Source organism: Bos mutus, chromosome 4, assembly GCF_027580195.1.
Source record: "Bos mutus isolate GX-2022 chromosome 4, NWIPB_WYAK_1.1, whole genome shotgun sequence".
In the NCBI taxonomy this organism is placed as follows: Eukaryota; Metazoa; Chordata; class Mammalia; order Artiodactyla; family Bovidae; genus Bos; species Bos mutus.
This window is the reverse complement of record NC_091620.1, coordinates 84,516,095-84,540,554: the sequence shown is the minus strand read 5'-3', so window position 1 is coordinate 84,540,554 and position 24,460 is coordinate 84,516,095. Positions and strand designations below refer to the sequence as shown.

General features: G+C 37.1%; 1 pseudogene; it reads right to left on the bottom strand.

The window, feature by feature from the left end:
- LOC102277951 (protein ILRUN-like) overlaps window positions 1–9,458 on the bottom strand; it is an 81,646-nt pseudogene extending 72,188 nt beyond the window's left edge.
- Window positions 9,459–24,460: the final 15,002 nt, after the last annotated feature.

Here is a 24,460-nt window from a genome sequence, read left to right as displayed (position 1 = left end):
TCATTTGGTTCTATTGTCCTTGATTTTTGCATAGATATATTTAGCTTCCCAGGTGGTGCTAATGGTAAAGAACCCGCCTGCCAATGCAGGAGACATAAGAGATGCAGGTTCAGCCCCTGGATCAGGAAGACAGGAACGTCTCCTGAAGGAGGGCATGGCAACTCACTCCAGTATTCTTGCCTTGAGAATCCCATGGATGGAGGAGTCTGGCTGGCTATGATCCATAGCATCACAGAGTCGGATACATAGCACACATGCCCTTGATTTTTACATAGACATATTTAGCTAGACAATTTTGTTGATTTGGGAATTTCACAATCAGACTAGACATAAAAAAACATTTCATGTGGTTTTAAAAGAGAATGGAAATATGACTTAACTTGAGGCATATTAAAGGACAAGCACAGATGACAGAATTTAATAAATGGCAAGAAAAAGAAACAAAATTACGGTAAAAGAATACTACTATCTGTTTTCTGGAGTAAAGTCACTATGGTCTAAATGTTTGTGTCCACCCGTCATTCACATGTTGAAACCTAACCTCAAAAGTGATGATATTGGAACATGATTAAGTCACAAGGGTGGGGCCCTCATGAATGGGATTGTTGTTTAGTCTCTAGGTTGTATCTGACTCTTTGGGATCCCATAAACTGTAGCAACCCAGGCTTCCCTGTTCTTCACAACCTCCTGGAGTTTGCTCAAACTCATGTCCATTGAGTTGGTGAATGCCATTCAACCATCTCATCCTCTGTCTCCCCCTTCTACTCCTGCTCTCAATCTTTCCTAGTATCAAGATCTTTTCCAATGAGTTGACTTTTCTCATCAGTTGGCCAAAGTATTGAAGCTTCAGCTTCAGCATCTGTTCTTCCAGTGAATATTCAGGGTTGATTTCCTTTATGATTGACTGGTTTGATCTCCTTGCAGTCCAAGAGACCTTCAAGAGTCTTCTACAGCACTACAGTTTGAAAGCATCGATTCTTCATTACTAAGCCTCTTTGTGGTCCAACTCTCACATCCATATGTGACTACTGGAAAAACTGTGGCTTTGACTATATGGACCTTTGTCAGAAAAGTGTTATCTCTGCTTTTTAATATGCTGTCTAGATTTGTCATATCTTTTCTTCCAAGGAACAAGCATCATTTAATTTTGTGGCTGCAGTCACAGGCCACAGTGATTTTGGTGCCCAAGAAAATAAAATCTGTTACTGTTTTCACTTTTACCCCAACGGGATTGGTATCCATATATAAGTGCCAGAGAGCTCCCTGGTCTCTCTCACATATGAGGACAAAAGGAGACGTTAGCCATCTGTGAATCAAGAAGGAGGCTCTCACCAGACACTGAATCTGCTGGTGCCTCCATCTTGAATTTTCAGCCTCCAGAAATGTGAGAAATATTAATAAATAACTGTTGTATAAGCCACTCAGTTCACTGTATTTTGTTATAGTGGACAAAATGGACTAAACAGAAATGTAAAACAGTATTGTTTGCTGCTGCTGCTGCTGCTAAGTCGCTTCAGTCGTGTCCGACTCTGTACAGTTGGCATTAAAGGAAATAGAAATACATTATAAACATTTAAACCTATAAAAATGGAAAAGTGAATAAAAAGTAACAGCAATACTACGAAGGTAGGCATTCCAAGAGAAGAGTAATAATTCAGTAGCTAAAGCCTCATCTGACATAGAAAAACCAATAGATAAGTCAGAATGTACTAACTTAAAGAATAATACTACAAATACATTTTTAAAGAGATTTAGATGCAGCTACCTCAAAAAACAAACAAACAAAAATTCTCAAAGTGAAGTGAGAGTAAAGAAAGAGGAATCTAGAAGAAAACTGCTGTTTTTTTTTTTTAATATAAACTATTCAGTTCTACTAGTTTGTAGATATTTTTTAGTTAAACATGTGAATGAATAGACTATGTTAGGTGTGGTCTATCCCACACTTCTACCCCTCGAAGGCCCCAAAAAGTATTTTAGCATAATATCAGGAGTACTGAAATCCAGGAATTCCCAGAGCAAAGGCCACAGGGTAAGCAGTGGTGGTGGGGGATCTAATGAGCAGAAGGAGGAATAGCTACCAAGTCACTGAGTCCAGTGCAATATAAGAAAATTTTCCTCTATCCCAAAAAAATAACCTTCAAGTGGACGAAAACACATAGCTTATACCTAGATTTTTATAAGAAAAGAAACAAAAGATGTGTTAAGCATATAAAGATGAATAAAATTGAACACTTAAGTTAACTCATAATTGGCAAGAGTCAAGAATACTTACTGTGAAGAGTAGACTGTTAAATGGTACAGGGAAAACTAGATATCTACATGTGAATGAATGAAACTGGACTCCTATCTTACATTACTCACAAGAATTAACTCAAAGTGGAACAAGACCTGAAACCATAAAATTGCTTGGAAAAAAAAAAAAAGGAAAATCTTTTTGATACTGGTCTTGTCAACAAATTTTGGGATATGACAGCAGAATTACAAGAAATAAAATAAAAACTAAACAATTTGAACTACATCAAAGTAAAAAGCTTTTTCACAGAAAGTAGAAAAGCTAATAAAGTGAAAACACAACCTGCAGAAAGGGAGAAAATATCTGAAAACCATATATGCCACAAGAGGTTAACATTCAAAGTATGTGAAGAAGTCATACAACTCAACAGCAAAAAAAAAAAAAAGAAAAGAAAAAAAAAGTCAAATTATAAAGTGGGCAAAAGATATGAATAGACATTTTTCCAAAGAAGTTATACATATGGTCAACTGGTTCATGAAAAGGTATTCAATGGCATTGATCATCAGGGAAAGGCATGTAAAATACTGAGGTATCACCTTACCCTTGTTAGAATGTTAGTATGACTATTAGCAAAAAGACAAAAGATAAATGTTAGCAAGGATGTAGATAAAGGAGAACATTTGTAGACAATTGGTAGTGATATAAACTGGTACAGCTTCTAAGGAAAATAGTATGGAGGTTTTTCAAAAAGTTAAAAATATTACTACCAGATGACCCAGCAGCTCTACACATTGATATGGACTGAAATGAAATCATTAAGGAATTTCCTCAGGAAATGAAATCACTAAGTTGAAGAGATATATGCACCCCATGTTCATTGCAACACCATTCACAATAGTCAAGACATGGAAGCAACCTAAGCCTATCCATGGATAAATGAATATTCACATTTATTCAATAAGGTATTGTTCAACCATGAGAAAGAAGGAAATACTACTATTTGCAACACCAGGGTTGAAATTTGATGCCATTATGCTGGCAAAATAAATCAGAGAAAAATAAATACTGCATGATCTCAGGGTGTGGAGAATGGGAATGTCAGCCAAAGTGTACAAAGTTTCAGTTATAAGATAAATATATTCTTGGGATATAATGTACAGCTTGGTGACTATAGTCAACAATACTGCCGTACATACTTGAAAGTTATTAAGAGAGTAGATCTTAATTGGTCTCATCACACACACATACAAAGGTAATTAATTGAGTTACAGATGTTTAACCAACCCTATCGTGGTAATTATGTTGCATTACTACACATTGTATACCTTAAACTTACACAAAGTTACATACCAATTATCACCTCAATAAAGCTGGGGTATAGGGGACTGGAAGACTGAAGAATCTGCGCAGATTGCAGCCGCAGTATTGTTGTTCAGTTGCTAAATTTTGCCCAACACTTTTGTGACACCATGGGACTGTAGCCTACCAGATTCTTCTGACCATGGGATTCTCCAGGCAAGAATACTGGAGTGGGTTGCCATTTCCTTTTGCAGGGGATCTTCCTGACCCAGGGACTGAACCCAACTCTCATGCATGGGAGGCAGATTCTTTACCATTGAGCCATCAGTAAAACCCCAGCCATAGTATATGGTTTGTGGGGAAGAAAGAACTAATGGCTACTCATTTTTAAATGAACTTAAACAAATGTAATTGTAATGGGGTTCTGATATTTATTACCAAAATTATATGCTAGGTATCTATAAAAATCTTCAACCAGGGTGTGCTTATTGAAATAGACAATCTGTTGGTCCATTTTTCTAATCTGTCATGTCCCTTGTTTTGATGCATCCAATAAAGCGCCTTATCAACTGGTCATGTTGTTGTACGAAGATTTTCATTATAAATGCCATGAATGTTTGGGCTCCAGGATTGAAATTGATTCAAGTACCAATTTTAAGAACTGTTTTCATCAAGTTCATTTCATAGCTCTAGTTATTTCTGTTCCTATTTGTTATGCACAGATCTTTGCAAATTCTAAAACTCCAGGAGGTAGATCTCTCCTCCAGTTCTGCTAGCTACAGCTGTTCGTAAATACCAAGGAGTGTTTGAATCTAAATGTCTGCTGTTGTAGGAGGGCTTATATAAGATTTCCTGGCTCTTGGTGGAAAGGGAACATTCTTCCAATTTGAGAGAGAATTCTTCTCTCCACTTTATCCAACCACAATTTACTTAGAAGTAATTTGCACTGTATTCTTTCTAGTTGTTGGGGTTATAAAAGTTATCATTTTACTTTCTCTGAATTTTTACAGTTTAAATATTTCAAGAATATTTGTCATCTTTTACCGTAATATCAACTTCTTATAACAATCCTGAAATATCTAAAGATCAGTCATTTTCTTATTTGAAATAAATCATGCAGTAACACAAAAGGGACACTGGATATATTCAATATATCATTTAGTCTGTTATCCGTTTTCTATTTGTCTCCTTATTTTTAGTTTAGGTTTATGAGGCCTGATTTATTATTTTTCCAGTGACTATTATTTGTTCCAGCAGCTGTTACTTTAGTACAGAAATATATATATATATATATATATATATATATATATATATATAGTTCACTCATTAGAGAATAAGTATTTTTGAACATCTAGTAGTAGCTACTATTTCTGGATGTACTAATTCTGGATCCAGTCATAATCTCTGAGAAACTCACAGCTTAGGGATGGGAGAAGACAGATACACAATAATGAATTTTCACATAACAACATTTTTAATATATAATCACAGAAACATTCAGATAGCTGCAGGTACCAGGGAAGGAAATACCTAACTGCTAAGCAGGTGTGGAAAAGATGGTAAAACTGTGTTTTTGGTTTTATAGTGTTTATGAACCATGCGACAACAGTGATATACACATTTTTCTATTTTCATAAGACCAAAACAAAATGTAAAAAATTAAAAACTCCAAAATCAGAAGGAAAAAAACCAAAAACCAAAAAACAATCAACCAGAATGCAATACTGTAAGTCAAGTTAAACCATCTCATTGAGTACTTAATATTGGAAAATCAACTGTGAAACCAATGTGTATCAACTGGAAAATATATTTGCTGTTCCATTTGCTCTCCAGCTATTATACATAGCATTGTGATCTCATCAGATCCTAGAAGGAGTGAAGCATTGTTCTTTCTCCACAGCATTCCTAAAGTAACAGGAATTGCCTGAACTTTAGATGAACATCAATGGCAACAGCTTTGGTTATTTTTCAGTTATATTTTTAAGTTGTGAATAAGTTCATTTCATAGCTCTAGTTATTTCTGTTCCTATTTGTTATGCACAGATCTTTGCAAATTCTAAAACTCCAGGAGGTAGATCTCTCCTCCAGTTCTGCTAGCTACAGCTGTTCGTAAATACCAAGGAGTGTTTGAATCTAAATGTCTGCTGTTGTAGGAGGGCTTATATAAGATTTCCTGGCTCTTGGTGAAAAGGAACATTCTTCCAATTTGAGAGAGAATTCTTCTCTCCACTTTATCCAACCACAATTTACTTAGAAGTAATTTGCACTGTATTCTTTCTAGTTGTTGGGGTTATAAAAGTTATCATTTTACTTTCTCTGAATTTTTACAGTTTAAATATTTCAAGAATATTTGTCATCTTTTACCGTAATATCAACTTCTTATAACAATCCTGAAATATCTAAAGATCAGTCATTTTCTTATTTGAAATAAATCATGCAGTAACACAAAAGGGACACTGGATATATTCAATATATCATTTAGTCTGTTATCCGTTTTCTATTTGTCTCCTTATTTTTAGTTTAGGTTTATGAGGCCTGATTTATTATTTTTCCAGTGACTATTATTTGTTCCAGCAGCTGTTACTTTAGTACAGAAATATATATATATATATATATATATATATATATATATATATAGTTCACTCATTAGAGAATAAGTATTTTTGAACATCTAGTAGTAGCTACTATTTCTGGATGTACTAATTCTGATCCAGTCATAATCTCTGAGAAACTCACAGCTTAGGGATGGGAGAAGACAGATACACAATAATGAATTTTCACATAACAACATTTTTAATATATAATCACAGAAACATTCAGATAGCTGCAGGTACCAGGGAAGGAAATACCTAACTGCTAAGCAGGTGTGGAAAAGATGGTAAAACTGTGTTTTTGGTTTTATAGTGTTTATGAACCATGCGACAACAGTGATATACACATTTTTCTATTTTCATAAGACCAAAACAAAATGTAAAAAATTAAAAACTCCAAAATCAGAAGGAAAAAAACCAAAAACCAAAAAACAATCAACCAGAATGCAATACTGTAAGTCAAGTTAAACCATCTCATTGAGTACTTAATATTGGAAAATCAACTGTGAAACCAATGTGTATCAACTGGAAAATATATTTGCTGTTCCATTTGCTCTCCAGCTATTATACATAGCATTGTGATCTCATCAGATCCTAGAAGGAGTGAAGCATTGTTCTTTCTCCACAGCATTCCTAAAGTAACAGGAATTGCCTGAACTTTAGATGCTAACATCAATGGCAACAGCTTTGGTTATTTTTCAGTTATATTTTTAAGTTGTGAATACTAGGATGTGCAAAAAAGAATTAACACAGAAGGTTTGACTGCTATCTTTGGAAGGCCTGCTCTCAAGGTTTGCCTTTGGCTGCTGTTTGGGAACTTGGATTTGGGAAGCGTCCCTGACATTAATTGATAAGAGTGACTTACTATGCCTAAACTCCTTGAACAAACAGTATTATGTTATATTATGTTAGTCACTCAGTCGTGTCCATCTCTTTGCAACCACATGGCTCCACTGTCCATGGGATTCTCCAGGCAAGAATACTGGAGTGGGTTGCCATTTCCTTCTCCAGGGGATCTTCCCAACCCAGGGATCAAACCCAGGTCTCCCACATTGCAGGCAGATTCTTTACTGTCTGAGCCACCAGGAAAGCCCTGAACAAACAGTATGGTATATGTTAAATAAACACCTTCTTTCCTTCTGGGGCTCTGGAATTTGGATTACTTCCAGCAGGGCCTGCCTATGTGAATAGCTCCCTGCAAAATCTCTGCTCACTGGTCTCTCACAAATTTTACATATATGTTCACAACTTGTTACTGGGGTGAGTAAGTGTGCCTTATAGACTCTACTAGGAGAAGATCATTGAAAGCTGGTTTCTATTTTGCCCCAAACTTCGCTCCATAAGACTTTTCTCATTGTCAACTATGTTTTGTATTCTTTCACTTTAATGAGCTGTGAATAAGACTATTAGAATCCTGTGAATTCTCATAGTGAACCATCAAACCTCGGATTGCTAATGGGAACTACCAAAAAAAAAAAAAGCTGTATATTAAATTAGCTATACTTTGATAGTTTTTCTGAAATTTGCTAATGTAAAATCACAATACAGATGATCCAAGTGTCAGTAGAAGAGGAGAAAATATTCTTGCCTCAGAGAACATAAAGTTCTTAAAGTAAGCTAATGGCTTTCCAATCATAGCTAGTTTATCAGCAAGGCCAAGTATTTAAATTATACATACATTTTTTTGTTCAGTTGCCAAGTCATGTCTCATTTTTTGTGACACCATGGACTGCAGCACACCAGGCTTCCCTGCCCCTCAGCATCTCACAGAGTTTGCCCAAGTTATGTCAAATGAATCGGTGATGCCATCCAGCCATCTCATCCTGTCGTCCTCTTCTCCTCTGCCTTTAATCTTGCTCAGCATTAGGGTCTTTTCCAAAGAGTCAACTGTTCGCAAATTATTGGAGCTTCAGCTTCTGCATCAGTCCTTCCAATGAGTATTCAGGGTTGATTTCCTTTAAGATTGACTGTTTTGATCTCCTTTAAAGGACTCTCATGAGTCTTCTCCAGCACGACAGTATGAAAGCATCGATTCTTCAGTGCTCAGCCTTTTTTATTGTCCAGCGTTCATATTCGTACATGACTATTGGAAAGACCATAGCCTTGACCGTACATATCTTTGGTGGCAAAGTGATGTCTCTGCTTTCAACACTCTGTCTAGGTTTGTCTTAGCTTTCCTGCCAAGAAGCAATTGTCCTCTAATTTCATGACCACAGTCACCATCTGCAGTGATTTTAGAGCCCAAGAAAAGGAAATGTCACTGCTTTTCCTTTTCTATTTGCCATGAAGGGACTGGATGACATGATCTTAGTTTTTGTAATAATGAGATTTAAGCTGGCTTTTTCAATCTCTTCCTTCACCCTCATCAAGAGGCTCTTTATTTCCTCTTTGCTTTCTGCCATTAGAGTGGTATTATCCACATATCTGAGGTTGTTTATATTTCTCCTGGCAATCTTGATTCCAGCTTGTAACTCATCCAGCCAGGCATTTCCCATGATGTGGTCTGTGTGTAAGTTAAACCAATAGGTTTAAAGGCTATAAATAGCCTTCTTGTATACCTTTCTCAATTCTGAACCAGTCAGTTGTTCCATAAAGGGTTCTAACTCTTGCTTCTTAACCCACATATAGGTTTCTCAGGAGACAGGTAAGATAGCCTGATATTCTCATCTCTTTAAGAATTTTCCAATTTGTTGCAATCCATGTAGTCAAAGGCTTTAGCATAGTCAATGAAACAGAGGTAGGTGTTTTTCTGGAACTCCCTTGCTTTCTCTATGATCCAGTGAATGCTGGCAATTTAATCTCTGATTCCTCTGCCTTTTCTAAATCCAGCTTGAACATCTGGAATTTCTCAGTTCATGCTGAAGCCTAGCTTGGAGGATTTTGGGCATAACCTTACTAGTATGAGATGAAGATGAGTGCAATTGCCTGGTGGTTTGAACATTCTTTACTACTGCCCTTCTTGGGAATTGGGATGAGGATTGACCTTTTCCAGTCCTGTGACCACTGTTGGGTTTTCCAAATTTGCTGATATATTGAGTGCAACACTTTATTTTTTTTTGCTGAGTGCAACACTTTAATAGCATCATCTTTTAGTATTTTAAATAGCTCTGCTGGAATTCCATCACCTGTACCAGCTTTATTGGAACAGTGCTTCCTAAGGCCCACTTGCCTTCACACTTCAGAAGATCTGGCTTTGAGTAAGAGACTACACCATCATGGTTATCCAGGTCATTAAGATCTTTTCTGTACAGTTCTTCTGTATATTCTTTCCATCTCTTCTTGATTTCTTCTGCTTCTATTAGGTCTTTACTGTTTCTGTCCTTTATTATACCCATCCTAGGATGACATGGTCCTTTATTTCTAATATTCTTGAAGAGATCTCTAGCCTTACCCTTTCTGTTGTTTTCCTCTATTTGTTTGCATTGTTCACTGAAGAATGCATTCTTGTCTCTCCTTGCTAGTCTCTGGAACTCTGTATTTAGCTGGGTGTGCCTTTCCCTTTCCCCTTTACTTTTCACTTCACTTCTTTCCTCCTCTATCTGTGAAGCCATCTCAGATAACCACTTTGCTTTCTTGCATTTCTTTTTCTTTGGGATTTTTTTTTTTTTTCCCGCTGCCTCCTATACAATATTATAGACCTCTGTCCATAGTTCTTCAAGTACTCCACTTACTAGGTCTAACCCCTTGAATCTATTCAACACCTACATACATATACATTTATAGAAAATGTTAATTTATATATTAGCTATATATATATAAATTGTATATTTACCTATTAATACATGTGTGTGCACCACTTCTGAGCTTTTAACTCATAAAGGAAAAAGTACCATTCTGCCTAAATCATGGTTAATAGAGTGTGAACTTTTCAAGCACAGGGATAATCACCTCTTCTCCTCCCAGCACTACCATTAACCTACTGAGTGAACTGAAACAAGTTACTCAATTACCTCGACTGAAGCCAGTCATCTCACTTTCCACATTTATAGTTTTAGATGTTGGAATAGATAATTTCCAGAATGTGCTTCATTTCTGAAATTCCAGTTGTTACATGAATAAAGGACGTCTTTGACATTCAATCTATTTTCCGTTTCATCCTAAGGATCAATCACTGATTCAGCTGCTCTGTGGGCAATCCTGTACTTCCTCTAAACCCCTTGTGAGAACTACCAAGCTGCCTGTTCTTTCACTGATGAAGAATATCCAAGTCAGATGTAGGGTAAATCTCTAACTGATGTATTAGTCTGGGTTAAGTCAGGTAAAGGGAGAAACTAAAGTTATTAGAGAAATAAAGCAATATCAAATGTAGAAGAATCAGGTTTATATGTATGTGGGAAGAGCTAAAGGGGGAACTGTGGGAATGATGGTAATGAAAAGATGGTAGAAAGAGCCTTGAAGGATTCCAGCCTGAAGTACAAGAGTTGGGCGAGAGGGTAGTACAAGCTTATCAAGAGGTGTATCAAGAGTTGTGTGAAGCCCTGCATCTGGTCTCTAGGACCTCCTGAGAGGAATGGCTTCTGTTTCACCTTCTTTCATTGGTCAATTCTAATGATCATTCATCTAAAGAAGGGAATTAGAGAACATTAAAGTTCTCAGACTTAGGAGTGTTGGCATGCCTTGTTGAGGAAAGCTAAGTCAGTTGGCATGTTGGCTGTTGGGAACCTATAGAAAACTACACATAAAGGGCTTCTAGAAACATATGAATCTGTATTTAAAAAACAAACTTCAGAACATTTACTACAATATTACAATTCCAGTGACATTGATGGTACTTTCTGTTTACAAAAATGGGAGAAGGGAATCTGATTTTCTAAGATTTATTCAAAGGCTTTTTAGAAACACAGGATTTATATTTTATTTGATTGGAATAATTACTTTAAAAAGTATCAGCCTATTCTCTACTGTCCTGGATAAGGGAATGGCGGCCCACTCTAATATCCTTGCCCCAGGAATCCCATGGACAGAGGAACCTGGTGGGCTACAGTCCACGGGATTACAAAGAGTTGGACATGACTGAGCAATATACACACACACACACACACACACACACACTCTACTATATAACACAAAGACAATGAAATATTTAGTTACCTTAAAGATGAATTGGGAATCTATAAAAGTATTCCCAGAGTTCAAATTTAATTATCATCTATCCATGAAGAGTTTAGCAGACAACTGATATTTTGATGGTAAGCCTCTAATAAAGTGATCTGGCATTTAAACATTTTTGCCCACTGAAAAGTTTATTTGGCACACAAATTTTCTGCAGCCCTTGTAATATTTACTAGTTACTCTTATGGCAGAAAGTGAGGAGGAACTAAAAAGCCTCTTATGAAAGTGAAAGTGGAGAGTGAAAAAGTTGGCTTAAAGCTCAACATTCAGAAAACTTAGATCATGGCATCTGGTCCCATCTCTTCATGGGAAATAGATGGGCAAACAGTGGAAACAGTGTCAGACTTTATTTTCTGGGGCTCCAAAATCACTGCAGATGGTGATTGTGGCCATGAAATTAAAAGACACTTACTCCTTGGAAGGAAAGTTATGACCAACCTAGATAGCATATTCAAAAGCAGAGACATTACTTTGCCAACAAAGGTCCATCTAGTCAAGGCTATGGTTTTTCCAGTGGTCATGTATGGATGTGAGAGTTGGACTGTGAAGAAAGCTGAGGGCCGAAGAATTGATGCTTTTGAACTGTGGTTTGGAGAAGACTCTTGAGAGTCCCTTGGACTGCAAGGAGATCCAACCAGTCCATTCTGAAGAAGATCAGCCCTGGGATTTCTTTGGAAGGAATGATGCTAAAGCTGAAACTCCAGTACTTTGGCCACCTCATGTGAAGAGTTGACTCATTGGGAAAGACTCTGATGTTGGGAGGGGTTGGGGGCAGGAGGAAAAGGGGACGACAGAGGATGAGATGGCTGGATGGCATCACTGACTCGATGGACGTGAGTTTGAGTGAACTCCGGGAGTTGGTGATAGACAGGGAGGCCTGGCGTGCTGTGATTCATGGGGTCATAAAGAGTCGGACATGACTGAGCAACTGAACTGAACTGAACTGATAAACTAACAGATGAATTATGTCTCAAATAGAATTGTGGTACCAAAGTTAGGGAAATCATATTTTCAAATTTTAATTGAAAAGTTAGTTTTCCATGCATGATTCTATAAGTTTTGAAGTTGCAAGCCTCAATATATGCTTTATTATGCTTATCATAGATATTTTGAAGGAAGTATTATTAGTTATGTTTGTGTTTAAACAGTCTTCCAAATTTTTCCAAACATATGTTTATAAAAGTACCATAACGTTCTAGACTGAATAACATCAGTATGCCAAACAAAAATGTTAAATAACATGAACGAACAACTGATAATCTGGGTCAAGTTACCTATCCAAAGGAAAAAGCATAAAGATCTGGATTTGAAATATGATGGGTACAGCAAATACTTGAAGGAATATTTCAAATTAGTGTTGTTGTCCCCAGTTATCGTCAGAAACATGGTAAATGAAGTCCCTCGCCATACTAAAGCAATCACTCTTTCAGACACACGAAGTGTGAAGATAGTGAAGATAGTCAAAAGCACAGCACCTAAGGGTCAATTCTTATAAACCTCAAATACATTTTGGAACTTTAACTCATCATTTTCATTTGGCCTCAGTTCTCTGGTTAAATACTTCTGAGCAGCATACACACTTTTCTTCTTGTCTTCAAAATCCTGACTCTTATTAATGTAATTTTGGATCTTAACTAGATTTTTCATTAAATAACTCCTCCATGAAAGAAGTTAGGACTTCTTGAAAACAAAACAAGTAGATGTTGCCAATACTCAATCAATACCAGAGTTAGAGTTCCCTAATAAAATTTCTATTTTCTATTCATTTTTTACAAGGTTGCCTCATCAATCTGACAGATAATCATACTAAAACACATAACTTTATTAAATACCGTGTATGCAAAGGACATGGAGAAGGCAATGGCACCCTACTCTTGCCTGGAAAATCCCATGGATGGAGGAGCCTGGTAGGCTGTAGTCCATGGGGTCGCTAAGAGTCGGGCACCACTGAGCGACTTCACTTTCACTTTTCACTTTCATGCATTGGAGAAGGAAATGGCAGCCTACTCCAGTATTCTTGCTGGAGAATCCCAGGGATAGAGGAGCCTGGTGGGCTGCCGTCTATGGGGTTGCACAGAGTTGGACACGACTGAAGTGACTTAGCAGCAGCAGCAGCAGCATGCAAAGGAGAATAAAGGAGCACTGGAGAGGGACATCTAACACAGACAATTGGGAAAAGAAAAACATTTTTGTTCAGTCATCCAGTCGTGTCTGACTCTGTGACCCAATGAACCATAGCACACCAGGCTTCCCTGTCCTTATCTATCTCCTGGAGTTTGCTCAAACTCATGTCCATTAAGTTGATGATGCCATCCAACCATCTCATAGTCTGCCGCCCTCTTCTCCCCCTGCCCTAGATCTTTCTCAGCATCAGGGTCTTTTCTAATGAGTCAGCCTTTCACATATTGGTTAATATTTCCTAAAAGGGGGGATATTTTCTCTGAATCTTTAAAGAGTGATAGAGCAGTACTCAGCAGAGAAGAAGAAGATGCAAAGGACAGAGCTAGCTGCGTGTGGAGCACTCAGTCATCCACAGTACAGTTGGTTTTATTGGAGTAATGGTAGCAGTAGTGGCAGGAAATGAACCTGATTACTTAAGAAAAGAACAAATCATGAAAGACTTTGGCTTTTATTTGGGGAAGTTTAGCTTCTTTACAAAAATGGAAACCTATTAAAGAATCTTATATGAAAATATAATTATTAAGATATTTATGTTTTAAAATAACTCTTTTACTGAGAATATATTTAAAATTAGGAAAAATGTTAAGACTGTCAGATTAATCTGAGTGAGAAATCTCATGAATGTAAACTAAAAAAAAAGAGGAGATACAATAAATATTTAGGGTATAAAATATGAAAGTTTAACTGGGTTGAGAGTAGGAGAGAAATGAAGGGTGAATCTTAAATTAATGTTGGATTTCTTACTCGGTTGACTGAAGAAATCATCATATTAACACAAAGATCCAGGTTAGGAATAGACTTGAAGAGAAGATGAGGAGGTTTTGGTGTGATAAATTTGAGACGTCCAAGTGGAAATACAACATTATATAAAGAGGCCAAAAATTCAAGAAGGCTTTTTCTGGAAAATGTTAATTTGGCAGTCACCAGGATATTGGTAAAGTTCTACATAATCAGGTTTCAACAATATATTTCATATCTCCCAGATAGACAGTAACAATTTTTATACCTTTTCTCAATACAGTAAAAATTATAGTCTTCCTCCTACATCAACTTATCCAGGCGTATGTCCCATATCTACATATAGAGCCTTCCATCTCACCCACACATCAAAATTCACATCACACACTATGAAATATAAGATGTTTAAGAGTTATGTAAAACTCAAGTGCCGATAGCACATTTTGCTCTTAAAATTTCCCTGTCTAGGAAAAATGGGACAAAGTGCTTAAGATCTCTAAATTTATAGAATACTAAAATGTTCAAAGGCAAAGATGTAAGATTTCCTCTGAAAAGTACACAGTCATGTGACTTTAATGATAGATCTGAGTTTCGCAAGGAGTGAGTCATTTAGTAGTCTATTAATAATAAGAGAGTTTAAATTTCCTCTTATAAAGTGAGGTGACTGGATTCGTTCAATTCTAAGATTTCTTCTTAACTGAATTTCAAGATTAAATTAAAAATATTGAAGTAATTCATTTTTATTGTAATACTGTTGATGTGAATTTTGAAAAATACACATGCATTATTATGCATTAGATTTATGGACTTACTCTGTACATAGCCATGTGCAGAAACTGACTTTTGTTAAAATATATTGAAAAAAAATCTAACTATTGAAGAATTAATCAATCTTGTCTTTATGGGAATACATTATGTTTATGGATAGTGTTTACTGATTATACTTTTCAAATAATGCCTGAGCAGTCTCATTTTAATATAATAGATAACTGTGTATGCACATCACAAACTGATGGAAATGCTTACCAAAAGAATGAGAGTACATTTACAAATTCAATTATCAATTCTCTACCCTTTGAATTCATGCACTATTTATTTCATAATAGGTGTATGAATTCAAATGTATTTGGCCTTAAAGCTAAGGCTTAATTTTGATAGCCATTGTAACAAAATAAACAGTCATAACATATCTCCTTTCAGAACTGCCTCTCTATTCACTCAACTGACAATTGGTTTCATTTTTACAGTTGCTTTAATTTTGTTTCACTTTAATTATACTCACACTCACAGACATTACTCATTAACATATATTCACACAATTTCACAACCGTACACATGCATACAACTCAAACATATGCACACGTGTATACTCACATTTATGTGCCCTCTCTCTCTCACACTCACAGAGCACTGTGAGGTTTTTTACCTCCTGCATCTGCACCCAATCTTACATATTCAAGACTCATGGAAAGTTGGTAGTTCAGCCCCAATAATGAACAATTATTGAATAAAAAGCTACTGCTCTCTATCCTTAAATATTTTTTAAGCTGGAAAAATGGACTTAAAAAATTTAAATGACCCCTTTAGCTATTTAGAACTTTTAAACTGAGATCAAATGCTTTAGAGATCCTCCTTGGTTCAATTCCAGGGTCCAATTTTACCCCTCTCAGCACTGAACAATCAAAGTAACTACAAAGTAAGAGAATTTGAACCCTTAGAGAACCTAAGAGAGAATCTTAGAGAATTTGAACCAAAGAAAATATGAAAAACTGAGTTTTTTTCTGTTCCACATCACACAGCTGTTAAGTGACACTGTTGATGTATGAAACCAATTTCTTGTTTCTAAATTTAGAGGTCTTTCTAGTACCTCAAAAAGAGACAGGAAAAGATGCATCAAGCAGATTTTTCAACTGGATGTAAAAGATTCATATCTGCATAATCCATAGCTGTTTAATGAGGAGACCTAAAACCATTCCCTGGTTGGTTCAGTATATTCTGTCCTAGCTGGTCTCCCTTACTCAGAAGAATCATTAGCAATCTTGAGAAACTTGGGAAGACCATACAAAGCTGGTTTCAATGATAGAGGTCGTTCAATTCCATGCCTGCACTGAGAACTGTGCACTCTTGAGACTTGATTTCAGGTTTGTGTGGGTAACAAATGTGTCTCCTTACCCACTGGCATCTTTGGAGACATAGATATGTTCATTGTTAGTTAACAAATACCCAGGCCTCTCACTGAACTCACTCTGTTATTCCAATTGATACCTTTTCATTGATTTTCATTGTCTCGAGAATCCCAGGGACGGGGGAGCCTGGTGGGCTGTCGTCTCTGGGGTCGCACAGAGTCGGACACGACTGAAGCGACTTAGCAGCAGCAGCAGCAGCAGGCCTCTCAAGATGAGTTTTTTCCTATACCACATACTTCCAGTCAGAATATTTCATGAATGCTCTCTCAATTTGCAAATACACACATACACACATACATATACATATAATATGACCATTTATTAAATGTTAAAACATAGAAACTTTCAAGAAATGCACTTTGTAAAAAACACTCATGATCTTTAAGATGTATATGTTTAATTTATAATAAAATCAGGCTAAATTTAGGCCCGCTCTACATAAATGAAATGATTCTTGTTGGTGCTACAATTGGTCATTTATCATAGTGACCTTAAGAATAGTTAGTTCATAATAATTTTAACCCCTTGATTCAGAGAACTGGTCCAAGTCTTAGTTCATAAACCCCACTTGTTCCATCTTCTTAGGCTGGAGCATCATTCTAGACATTTTCTTTCAGAACCAGTTCCTGCTATGTGCCTATTCTTGTGGATTTATGGATCCAGACTTCCTTCCTAAATGCATATTATCTCAGAGTGCAAAACTCAAGACTGCCGTTGTGGGTTTGTCTCAGGAGAGCCACTGTGGGTTAATACTAACAAATCTCTTTTCACACCCAGTTCCTTATCAACTCTGTAGTCCTACGCCTCACTTACTCAGCATTAGGGAAAAATTTTCTACTAACTGTCCCAAATTTTAATCTCATATTCCATGAGGCCTGTTTTCAAAATAATTTTAGACTCATCCTATTTAGTTACCTAAGTCTGCCCCCATCTTTTAAAATATATGAACAATAAAAACTGCAAATAAAATAATTGCCTGGATTTTCAGCCCTGGTTAAGGACCTCAGACTCTGACTCTCTAATCAAGTGTTTCAGTTTCTAATCAAGTGTGTCAGTTTTTAGTTCTCCTGACAGCAGCAGGTCTAGCAGTAATCAAAGCTAGCAGAAGAAAAATGAAGCTTCTACTGAACACCAACAGGGCTCTCAAATTTTCTGCAGAAAGATTCACTGTCAGCTTTTCTATGCAGATGTGCTCCTTTGTATGTAGATGCTATTTATTCAGGGCACAGTAAAGTCAGCTTTATGGATGTTCAGTGTGAAGGAGCTGAAAGGTAAGCCCTTTTCTCATTTTAGAAACTGAAGGAAAATAAGAAAAATGAATAATGATATAGACTCCCCCCAAAAAGCAAGGAAACTTTTAGCTCTTTGTCCAAGACTATAAACAGAAGAACTGCATGAAGCTCTATGATCTCACTTCTGTGAAGGAATTAATCAACTGTTGCATACCCTAATCTCTGTTAGCTGACTCAAGCCTTCTTAAGCTCATGGAGGTGACTTTGCTTATTCTCTCAAGATTGAGAATTTGGGCCAGAACCAATTACATACTAGGGAGAACCAATGAAATTTCTGAAACATTTCCATGGTAAACTGATCTTTATGAAATTACTTTCAAAGAAATCTGAAGCACATAATTTTCAAAAAAGACTTTAATTCAAATACTGGATTCATCCAAGAATCTTTGGTTAATGTTACCTAATTCTCCTTTCTGTAAAATGGGAAATATTATTCTTAAGTGTTGCTGTGAGAATTTAAATCAGAAAATACAAACGAAGTGCTTAGTACTATGCCTGGAAGACAGAACCTAAGCAATGAATGGTGGCGAACATTTTAAACTATTATTGTTATAATTCTTAATTAGGGAAGACAAGTTTCAGACTGTAGCACTCTAGATAATACTTGGCCAATTTGAATACATAGAAATGATTTACTCAATACTGTGACCATCTACAAAGAGTGGTGAGTAGAGCTTCACAATTTCCCTAGTGTGATGGGTTATGATATCATGGATAACACTTTGAAATAGCTCCATTGATATTATATCTCATAAGCCTTTAGGCCCATCAGTCCAAAGCTGCTTGTAGCAATACTGCCTCCATGACAACCCCAAAAATCACAGTTCTGAGAGCCTGGATTGATCCCCGTCAACAGGTATCCAGTATCATCACATCTGAAATGCCAGTCTTCCTAATCAACAAAAAATAAGAAATTTCTATATACTAATAGTAGTTTATTTCTCACTTTCTTGCCCTAAGAGAACTATGTACTTCTTCAATTAAAAAAAAAAGTATTTGATTGATCTCTAGAATTTGCTAATACATTAGAGCAACAGAAAATGTAATTTATACCTGAGACTTAAAGATTGCTAAGACCTTTACCACAGAGATTACTGCCTTGTGCTGTCTATTGTCCAGGGTCTGAAAATTAGTGCTTTAAATGTTTTATTTAGCTGACTATTTGTTTAAGGTGTGAATAATTTCACCAAAAAAAAAAAAAAGGTTTGAAACTGTTCACCAGTACTATAATGAATACCAAATAAATGTTAAAAAATATATCATATTTATTGATTGGAGGAATTAACACTACTAAGATAATTACCTTCCACAAGTTAATATATTGAGCAATGCCACCCTGATAAGAATGTCATAATGCTTTTTTAAAGAAACTGACAAGCCTAAGCTAAAATTAATATGGAAGTTCAAAGAACTTAGAATAGGCAACATAATCTGGAGAAAAAAATGACTACATAATTTTAAGACTTACTATAAGTGACAGAAGTTCACTATATGGCATTAATATGATGATACACAAAATAACAGAGAAGAAGTTTTGATAGATAAATATACAGAGAGCCAACTAACTTTAGACACAAGTACTAAGGTAATTCAATAGGGAAAGGGTTGCTTTTCAACAAACAATGCTGAAATAAATTGATATTCTCATGGTGGGGAAGAACTTTGCTTTCTAACACCTGAAACTCCTAGAAACAAATGTAAGAAAGAAAATAATGTAAGATTATTACATTATTAATTATTATATTATTAATGTCATAATGAAAGAAAATAACTTCAGTATTGTGTTATACAGAAAGATTTTATAGATAGCATAAAAATAGTAACAAAAGTATAAAAATATACCATATATTGTATTTTATAAAAATTAATTCTGCTTTTCTAAAGCAGTAGTTGGTCAACTTTTTCTGTGAAAATTGAATAAACACGAAAGGCCTTGGGAGCCACAAGCTATTTGTCACTACTTAACTCAGCTTTTAGAATTGGACATGGAACAACAGATGGGTTCCAAATAGGAAAAGGAGTATGACAAGGCTGTATATTGTCAGCCTGCTTATTTAACATATATGCAGAGTACATTATGAGGAATGCTGGGCTGGAAGAAGCACCAGGTGGAATCAAGATTGCCAGGAGAAATATCAATAACCTCAGATATGCAGATGACACCACCCTTATGGCAGAAAGTAAAGAGGAACTCAAAAGCCTCTTGATGAAAGTGAAAGAGGAGTGAAAAAGTTGGCTTAAAGCTCAACATTCAGAAAATGAAGATCATGGCATCTGGTCCCATCACTTCATGGCAAATAGATGGGGAAACAGTGGAAACAGTGTCAGACTTTATTTTTTGGGGCTCCAAAATCACTGCAGATGGTGACTGCAGCCATGAAATTAAAAGACGCTTACTCCTTGGAAGGAAAGTTATGACCAACCTAGATAGCATATTCAAAAGCAGAGACATTACTTTGCCAACAAAGGTCCATCTAGTCAAGGCTATGGTTTTTCTTGTGGTCATGTATGGAAGTGAGAGTTGGACTGTGAAGAAGGCTGAGTGCTGAAGAATTGATGCTTCTGAAGTGTGGTGTTGGGAGAAGACTCTTGAGAGTCCCTTGGATTGCAAGGAGATCCAACCAGTCCATTCTGAAGGAGATCAGCCCTGGGATTTCTTTGGAAGGAATGATGCTAAAGCTGAAACTCCAGTACTTTGGCCACCTCGTGTGAAGAGTTGACTCATTGGAAAAGACTCTGATGCTGGGAGGGATTGGGGGCAAGAGGATAAGGGGAAGACAGAGGATGAGATGGCTGGATGGCATCATTGACTCGATGGACATGAGTCTGAGTGAACTCCGGGAGTTGGTGATGGACAGGGAGGCCTGGTGTGCTGCGATTCATGGGGTCGCAAAGAGTCAGACACGACTGAGCGACTGATCTGATCTGATCTGATCTGAGATGAGTACAATTGTGTGGTAGTTTGAGCATTCTTTGGCATTGCTTTTCTTTGGGATTGGAATGAAAACTAACCTTTTCCAGCCCTGTGGCCACTGCTGAGTTTTCCAAATTTGCTGGCATATTGAGTACAGCATCATCTTTCAGGATTTGGAATAGCTCAACTGGAATTCCATTACCTCCACTAGCTTTGTTTGTAGTGATGCTTTCTAAGGCCCACTTGACTTCACATTCCAGGATGTCTGGCTCTAGGTGAGTGATCACACCATCATGATTATCTGGGTTGTGAAGATCTTTTTTGTATAGTTCTTCTGTGTATTCTTGCCACCTCTTCTTAATATCTTCTGCTTCTGTTAGGTCCATACCACTTTTGTCCTTTATCGAGCCCATCGTTGCATGAAATGTTCCCTTGGTATCTCTAATTTTCCTGAAGAGATCTCTAGTCTTTCTCATTCTGTTGTTTTCCTCTGTTTCTTTGCATTGATTGCTGAGGAAGGCTTTCTTATCTTTCCTTGCTATTCTTTGGAACTCTGCATTCAGATGCTTATATCTTTCCTTTTCTCCTTTGCTTTTTGCATCTCTTCTTTTCACAGATATTTGTAAGGCCTCCTCAGACAGCCATTTTGCTTTCTTGCATTTCTTTTCCATGGGGATGGTCTTGATCTCTGTCTCCTGTATATGCCTGATATCAGGCATTCTACCTACAGATCTAGTCCCTTAAATCTATTTCTCACTTCCACAGTATAATCATAAGGGATTTGATTTAGGTCATACCTGAATGGTCTAGTGGTTTTCCCTACTTTCTTCAATTTAAGTCTGAATTTGGCAAAAATGAGATCATGATCTGGACTTCCATGGATCAAGGATTTCCATGATCCATGGATCATGGAAAAAGGAAGAGAGTTCCAGAAAAACATCTATTTCTGCTTTATTGACTATGCCAAAGCCTTTGACTGTGTGGATCACAATAAATTGTGGAAAATTCTTCAAGAGATGGAAATCCAGACCACCTGACCTGCCTTTTGAGAAACCTATATGCAGGTCAGGAAGCAACAGTTAGAATTGGACATGGAACAACAGACTGGTTCCAAATAGGAAAAGGAGTATGTCAAGGCTATATATTGTCACCCTGCTTATTTAACTTCTATGCAGAGTACATCATGAGAAACACTGGGCTGGAAGAAGAACAAGCTGGAATTAACACTGCCGGGAGAAATATCAATAACCTCAGATATGCAGATGACACCACCCTTATGGCAGAAAGTGAAGAGGAACTATAAAGCCTCTTGATGAAAGTGAAAGAGGAGTAAAAAAGTTGGCTTAAAGCTCAACATTCAGAAAATGAAGATCATGGCATCTGGTCCCATCACTTCATGGCAAATAGATGGGGAAACAGTGGAAACAATGTCAGACTTATTTTCTGGGGCTCCAAAATCCCTGCAGATGGTGATTGCAGCCATGAAATTAAAAGACACTTACTCCTTGGAAGGAAAGTTATGACCAACCTAGATAGCATATTAAAAAGCAGAGACATTACTTTCCCAACTAAGGTCCATCTATCCAAGGCTATGGTTTTTCCAGTAGTCATGTATGGATGTGAGAGTTGGACTGTGAAGAAAGCTGATCGCCGAAGAATTGATGCTTTTGAATTGTGGTGTTGGAGAAGACTCTTGAGAGTCCCTTGGACTCCAAAGAGATACAGCCAGTCCATTTTTTTTTTTTTTTTTTAAACTTTACATAATTGTTTTAGTTTTGCCAAATATCAAAATGAATCCATCACAGGTATACATGTACTCTCCATCCTGATCCCTCCTCCCTCCTCCCTCCCCATACCATCCCTCTGGGTTGTCCCAGTGCACAGCCCCAAGCATCCAGTATCGTGCATTGAACCTGGACTGGCATCTCGTTTCATACATGATATTTTACATGTTTCAATGCCATTCTCCCAAATCTTCCCACCCTCTCCCTCTCCCACAGAGTCCATAAGACTGTTCCATACATCAGTGTCTCTTTTGCTGTCTCGAACACAGGGTTATTGTTATCATCTTATGGTACTGGCACAAAGACAGAAATATAGATTAATGGAACAAAATAGAAAGCCCAGAGATAAATCCACGCACATATGGACACCTTATCTTTGACAAAGGAGGCAAGAATATACAATGGATTAAAGACAATCTCTTTAACAAGTGGTGCTGGGAAAACTGGTCAACCACTTGTAAAAGAATGAGACTAGAACACTTTCTAACACCATACACAAAAATAAATTCAAAATGGATTAAAGATCTAAACATAAGACCAGAAACTATAAAACTCCTAGAGGAGAACATAGGCAAAACACTCTCTGACATACATCACAGCAGGATCCTCTATGACCCACCTCCCAGAATATAGGAAATAAAAGCAAAAATAAACAAATGGGACCTCATTAACCTTAAAAGCTTCTGCACATCAAAGGAAACTATCAGCAAGGTGAAAAGACAGCCTTCAGAATGGGAGAAAATAATAGCAAATGAAGCAACTGACAAACAACTAATCTCAAAAATATACAAGCAACTCCTACAGCTCAACTCCAGAAAAATAAAAGACCCAATCAAAAAATGAGCCAAAGAACTAAATAGACATTTCTCCAAAGAAGACATACAGATGGCTAACAAACACATGAAAAGATGCTCAACATCACTCATTATCAGAGAAATGCAAATCAAAACCACTATGAGGTACCATTTCACACCAGTGATGGCTGCGATCCAAAAGTCTACAAATAATAAATGTTGGAGAGGGTGTGGAGAAAAGGGAACCCTCTTACACTGTTGGTGGGAATGCAAACTAGTACAGCCACTATGGAGAACAGTGTAGAGATTCCTTAAAAAACTGGAAATAGAACTGCCTTATGATCCAGCAATCCCACTGCTGGGCATACACACTGAGGAAACCAGAAGAGAAAGAGACACGTGTACCCCAATGTTCATCGCAGCACTGTTTATAATAGCCAGGACATGGAAGCAACCTAGATGTCCATCAGCAGATGAATGGATAAGATAGTGGTACATATACACAATGGAGTATTACTCAGCCATTAAAAAGAATTCATTTGAATCAGTTCTAATGAGGTGGAGGAAACTGGAGCCTATTATACAGAGTGAAGTAAGCCAGAAGGAAAAACACTAATACAGTATACTAACGCATATATATGGAATTTAGAAAACCAGTCCATTCTGAAGGAGATCAGCCCTGGGATTTCTTTGGAAGAACTGATTCTAAAGCTGAAACTCCAATACTTTGGCCACCTCATGTGAAGAGTTGACTCATTGGAAAAGACTCTGATGCTGGGAGGGATTGGGGGCAGGAGGAGAAGGGGATGACAAAGGATGAGATGGCTGGATGGCATCACTGACTCGATGGACCTGAGTTTGAGTAAACTTCAGGAGTTGGTGATGGACAGGGAGGCCTGGTGTGCTGTTATTCATGTGGTCACAAAGAGTCGGACACCACTGAGTGACTGAACTGAACTGAAATGAAAGCCTTCTGGATTAGGATACTTGAATAATAGAAGACCACATCTTCCCAGATGGCTGATGATGATGAGTCAGCAGATATCGGGGATCTTTAATCCCTAGGTTAATTTTACAATAATACTCAGGACTTTAGAGATCATCTACTGGCCAGACCAATAAGTAGTGATTTGTTGAAATAAGCATTACAGTCCTTAAGGACAAAATCAGACCTTGGTCCTTATCCTTAATGAGTTTCAGTCTAATAGCATAACACTACTGGCTCAGACGGTAAAGAATTTGTCTGCTGAATGGGAGATCTGGGTTCGATCCCTTGGTCATGGAGATCCCCTGGAGGAGGACATGGCAACCCACTCCAGTATTCTTTTCTGGAGAA